This window comes from Bufo gargarizans, chromosome 3 (assembly GCF_014858855.1).
Source record: "Bufo gargarizans isolate SCDJY-AF-19 chromosome 3, ASM1485885v1, whole genome shotgun sequence".
Classification (NCBI taxonomy): Eukaryota; Metazoa; Chordata; class Amphibia; order Anura; family Bufonidae; genus Bufo; species Bufo gargarizans.
Genome location: NC_058082.1, coordinates 270,094,599 through 270,100,598, shown reverse-complemented (window position 1 = coordinate 270,100,598; position 6,000 = coordinate 270,094,599).

Below are 6,000 nucleotides of genomic sequence, written 5' to 3'. Positions count from 1 at the left end.
TTCCCCAAAAAATTTAGATTTTAATAAGACCAAATTTGTGGGATTTGTTCCAGACAAAAAAGAGAGAGACTCCCAACATAATATTTAACTGAAAGTTCTCACTTCTCCTAGACTCAAGTTAATTTGCTGAGGTTTTAGGAGACTAGACTGATGTTTAGGTTAATTGGAGCCTAATTAATTAGTTCAGAATTGATTCGGGTCTGAATTGAGTTTCAAAATGTGTGACAAATAGGACCTGAAGCAAATTTGTAGATGTTTGCTCATCTCTAGTTAAACACAATCTTTTTTGGTACACTCAGGATCAATTCCAAATAATAAAATTGACTTGCTCATCTCTTGTATGCATATTTATACATATCTCCTTGTACTTCATAAATTATTTTTCTCCTAAGATTTTCCCCACTAAGCTTTTGGTGGTAGCCAAATTCTTTAATCAGTGCTTTTTCATAACAAGATTCTTCCCAGGTGGTAGCCTCAAAGTGTTCAATCAGTGCTTTTTCGTGATACTATTTTTATCTATTGCTGTGTCTGCAACCCCAAATAATGCTTCTCTTAACCCCTTAAGGATGAGGCCATATTTCATCTTAAGGACCAGGCCATTTTTTGCAAATCTGACCAGTGTCACTTTATGTGGTGATAACTTTAAAACGCTTTGACTTATCCAGGCCATTCTAAAATTGTTTTTTCATCACATATTGTACTTCATGACACTGGTAAAATAGAGTAAAAAATAATCATTTTTATTTTTAACAAAAATACCTAATTTACAAAAAAAATATTAAATTTTTAAATTTTTAAGTTTCAATTTCTCTACTTCTATAATACATTTTTGGGGATGTGACAAGGCTTAGAAGTTTAGAAGCAAATCTTGAAATATTTCAGAAATTTTGAAAAACCCACTTTTTAAGGAACAGGTCTGAAGTCACTTTGTGAGGCTTACATAATAGAGATCCAATTTCAAAATGTCACTTTTTTGGCAGATTTTCCATTTTAATATTTTTTTTTCCAGTTACAAAGCAATGGTTAACAGCCAAACAAAACTCAATATTTATGGCCCTGATTCTGTAGTTTACAGAAACACCCCATATGTGGTCATAAACTGCTGTACGGGCACACGGCAAGGCGCAGAAGGAAAGGAATGCCATACGGTTTTTGGAAGGCAGATTTTGCTGGACTGGTTTTTTGACACCATGTCCCATTTGAAGCCCCTCTGAGGCACCCATAGAGTAGAAACTCCAAAAAAGTGACCCCATTTTAGAAACTACGGGATAGAATGGCAGTTTTGTTGGTACTAGTTTAGGGTACATATGATTTTTGGTTGCTCTATATTACACTGTTTGTGAGGCAAGGTAACAAGAAATAGCTGTTTTGGCACCATTTTTTATTTACAACATTCATCTGACAGGTTAGATCATGTGGCATTTTTATAGAGCATGTTTTCACAGACGTGTTTTTTTTATTTATGTAAGTTTTACACAATGATTTCATTTTTGAAACCAAAAAAATCATGTTTTAGTGTCTCCATAGTCTGAGAGCCATAGTTTTTTCAGTTTTTGGGAGATTATCTTGGGTAGGGTATGTTTTTTGCGGGATAAGATGACGGTTTGATTGGCACTATTTCGGGGTGCATATGACTTTTTGATTGCTTGCTATTACACTTTTTGTTATGTAAGGTGACAAAACATGGCTTTTTTTAACCGTTTTTATTTTTATTTTTTTACGGTGTTCATCTGAGGGGTTAGGTCATGTGATATTTTTATACAGCAGGTTATTACGGATGGGGCGATGCCTAATATACTTTTTTTTTATTTACTTAAGTTTTACACAATAACAGCTTTTTAAAACAAAAAATATACCTAATATGTCAACTTTTATTTTTTCCTTATTTTTTACCAATTTTTTTAACTTTATTTGGGGGAAATTATGTTGTTTTTTTGTTTTGTTTTCTTGAAACTTTTTTTTTAAACTTTTTTTTTCCCACTTTGGGACTTCAACTTTTGGGGTTTGATCCCCTTTACACTGCATTCCAATACTTCTGTATTGGAATGCATTGGCTCTATGAGTAATACAGTGTGTATTACTCATACAGCTTCCGGCCTGTGAGATCCAGGCGGCTAGATCTCACAGGCTCGTTACCGGAAGGCAGCGCCGATGCCTAAGAAAGGCATCGTGCTGCCTTCCATGCCATCGGGTCCCCCTTACAGCCGCACAGGGACCCGATGGTACCTCCTACCGCCGCCGCAACCTCCAGTAAAAGCCACAAACAGCAGGTCTGAATTGACCGTCATGGGACCCCCCGCGCATCGACCCAAGGTGCCTGCTCAATGATTTGAGCAGGCACCTTGTTCCGATCACCGCCCGCCGGTGGCGGTGATCAGAACTTCACAGGACTTACAGGTACGCCCTGTGTCCTTAAGTACCAGGACATCAGGGGTACCTGTACACCCTATGTCCCTAACAGTTTAAAAAGTGCCTCATACTAGTAACCCAGCTCTTTCTGGGAAACTACCTTTTAGAAGAGCTAAAGAAAAAAAAAAAAAAAAAATTTGCTTGGGAGGCCTTGGTTGGAGTTCTGTTTCTTATGGATGGTGCCAGTGGCATAACTATAATTGACTGGGCCCCACAGCAAATTTTTAAATGTACCCCCCAACTCACGTGCAAACCCCACTCCTGTGGCTAGTCAAGATTGAGCTCTCAGACAAGGCCTGGTATATAATGTCATTGTGTAATACTTTTGAGTGGGCACTGACAGCAAAATCTTTTGGTATTCCTCCTGAGGGGCCCCATGTTGGTCTGGGCCACAAAGCCTCTGCTTCCCCTATAGCTACGCCCCCTGCGTGCAACAAAAAGGGTACAACTCCATGCGACATGTGTTGACGCATGACATTTTTTGTAATGATAGTCAATGGTGTTGCATTGCACAGAAATCCATGGATCCATATCCTAGCTGTACACCATAAATGTCCCTGATGGCAACATCCCTTTAATAAATTTCCTTTTTGGAGTTTATTAGTTAGCCATCCTTCAAGGGTTTAGCCCTGTACGCATTCAAGTAGCCCTAGGATACTCATGGAAAACAGGGGCGCAGGACAGATGGCACAATTTAGTACAGTATTTAAAGGGTTTCTACCACCAGAAATACTGTTATGTAGCTGACTGACATTAGCGATGTGCCCATGTCAGCACTACATAACAGTATGTTTCTAACATTTGTGGGCATAAAATCAGCACCTAGAGGCTCCGTCTACTCACGCTTTATCCCGCCCAGGTCCCCTGTTCTGTCCGCCCAGCTCCTCTTGATTGATGCCACGGTCCACGGTCTGTTGATGAAATCCCGCGCCTGCGCCGTTCACTTCTGTCTTCAGTGAAGGCCGCTCTCCTGATGCCGGCTTCTACACTGTGGCGAAGTCGGCGCAGGCGCAGTGAGGAATCCGGCACCAGGAGCGAATCATTCACTCACTGCGCCTGTGCCGAATATAGAAGTGAACGGCGCAGGCGCGGGATTTCGTCAACGATGCGGTGGACCGTGGCATCAATTAAGAGGAGCTGGGTGGGCAGAACAGGGGACCTGGGCAGGATAAAGCGTGAGTAGACGGAGCCTCTAGGTGCTGATTTTACGCCCACATAGCACCTAGAGGCTCATTAGCATATAATAAAAGTGCTTTTTTTTTTACAAAAACGGCTGCAGGGACAAATGTTAGAAACATACTGTTATGTAGTGCTGACATGGGCGCATCGCTAATGTCAGTCAGCTACATAACAGTATTTCTGGTGGTAGAAGCCCTTTAAGAAAAAAACAACACAATAATCATATTTTTTAAAGAAACACACAAAAACCTTTATTTGTTATAAAATGGAATTAGATTTCTGTGGCTCTGGCCCTTGAAGGGAGGTGGAGGCTCCTTCTTCACTTTCTCCTGGGATTCTTCCATTGGAGTAGGTTGAGTCTCGCACCTCATGCAGCTCTCACATTGTATGGAAGAGAAAGAAAATAAAGATCAGCAAAACAATTCCCAAACAAGAGAAAAGTGGACAAACTTACCCGATCTGGTCCTGTGCTGCTCATCAGATGACCCATAATGGTGAGAGCCAGCCCAGGACACTGAGGCTTGCGTCAGTGCATCATCTCACTTTATACCCCATTATGACATCACAAGTAGGTGAGTCATCTGCCAGAATTCTAATGATGACATCACAAGTAGGGTCTCAACATGACAGCAGCCATATTGATTGTAATAAGATGCAGATTACAGATAATGAGTTAACACTTCTTCCTTGTGGCTGATTACTTTGTAAAATCACTTCAGAGCATTCCGAAAAGTACTGATTTGCAAAAACTTAGCAAATTTTGGACACCGCCTATAAAACAGGAAATACTGTATTTACATATTTGATCAGATAGTATAAAGGAAGAAGTACATGGCGAAATTCATGTCGCACCAATAATACATGACATTCTTTGATAGCCAATGGTGCGACATACTGCGACACGACAGTCGCACAGAAATATCCTAGCAGTACGCCATAAATGTCCCTGATGGCAATATCCCTTTAATAAATTTCTTCTCTAGGGTTTATTGGTTACCCATCCTTCAAGGGTTCAGCCCTGTAAGCCTTTAACACACCCCTAGGATACCTATAGAGGCGCAGTAGAAATGGCACAATTTAGTATTTAAAAACAAAACAAAACACAATTATCCTATTTTTTAAATAAACACACACAAAAACCTTTATTTATTATAAAATGGTCTTGGATTTCTGTGGCTCCTCCTTCTTCTTCCATTGAAGTAGGTTGAGTGTCTCACCTCAGGCAGATATTTGGAGGTCGGAGTGGGTCACACACAGATCTCAGATTGTATGGAAGAGAAATAAAATAAAGATCAGTAAAACAATTCCCAAACCCGAGGAGAAAAACGGCCAAACTTACCCGAAATGGTCTGTGCTGCTCGTCAGACGACCCTTAATGGTGAGAGCCAGCCCAGGAGACTGAGGCTTGGGTCAGTGCGTCATCTCAATATATACCCCATTATGACATCACAAGTAGGTGAATCATCTGCCAGGATTCTAATGATGACATCACAAGCAGTGTCTCAAGATGACAGCGGCCATATTGAATAAGATACAGACTACAAATAATAAGTTAACACTTCTTCCTTGCGGCTGATTACTTTGTAAAATCGCTTCAGAGAATTCCCAAATGCGCTGATTTCCCAAAAATTGGCAAATTTTTGAAACTGCCTATAAAACAGTAAATACATATTTACATATGTGTTCAGATAGTATAAGGGAAGATCTACGCGGCGAATAAGTCGCGCAACCATTGACATAACTACAATTCACTGTGCCACACAGCAAATGTTTGAATGCCCCCCCCCCCCCACCGCCAGAAACTTCTTTGCAACCCCCAACTCACATGCAACCCCCACTACTGTGGCTAGTTAAGATTGCACTCTCAGACAAGGCTCGGTAATAATACTGTTGCAGGGGCCCTGACAAATCTTTTATTGGCTGAGAGTCTCAGATTTTATCATATCAGAGTGAGGGCTTAGTCCATATATAATATTTACATCTATTGTGTTAGTGTGTTATTTTCTGTGATTTTTCTTTTATAACTGCAGGCAAAATTTTAGTCAGCAATACATTGACATAAGGAAGTTAGAGCAGGCAGAGATTGTGCCGGCCACAGTCAGTCCAAGTATCAAGGCAGGCAGCTCATGGTCTGTCCGGGGATCAGGCAGAGGTCGGTTCAGGCAGCAAAGGGTCAAATCTGGAGATAGGCAGAAATCAATACACAGGAAAAAGAACAAGACAAATAGTGTACCTTTATACAGGGTGGCCCACGAAAAAGTAGCCTGCCTCTAATCTCTAAATCAAACTGCCTAACAGTAACTCTTAGTTGTCCATAGCAATCAATCAGAGCTCAGCTTTTATTTTTCAGACCACTGTAGGAACTGAAAGCTAAGCTCTGTTTAGTTTCTATGGACTACTAAGACAGATTTA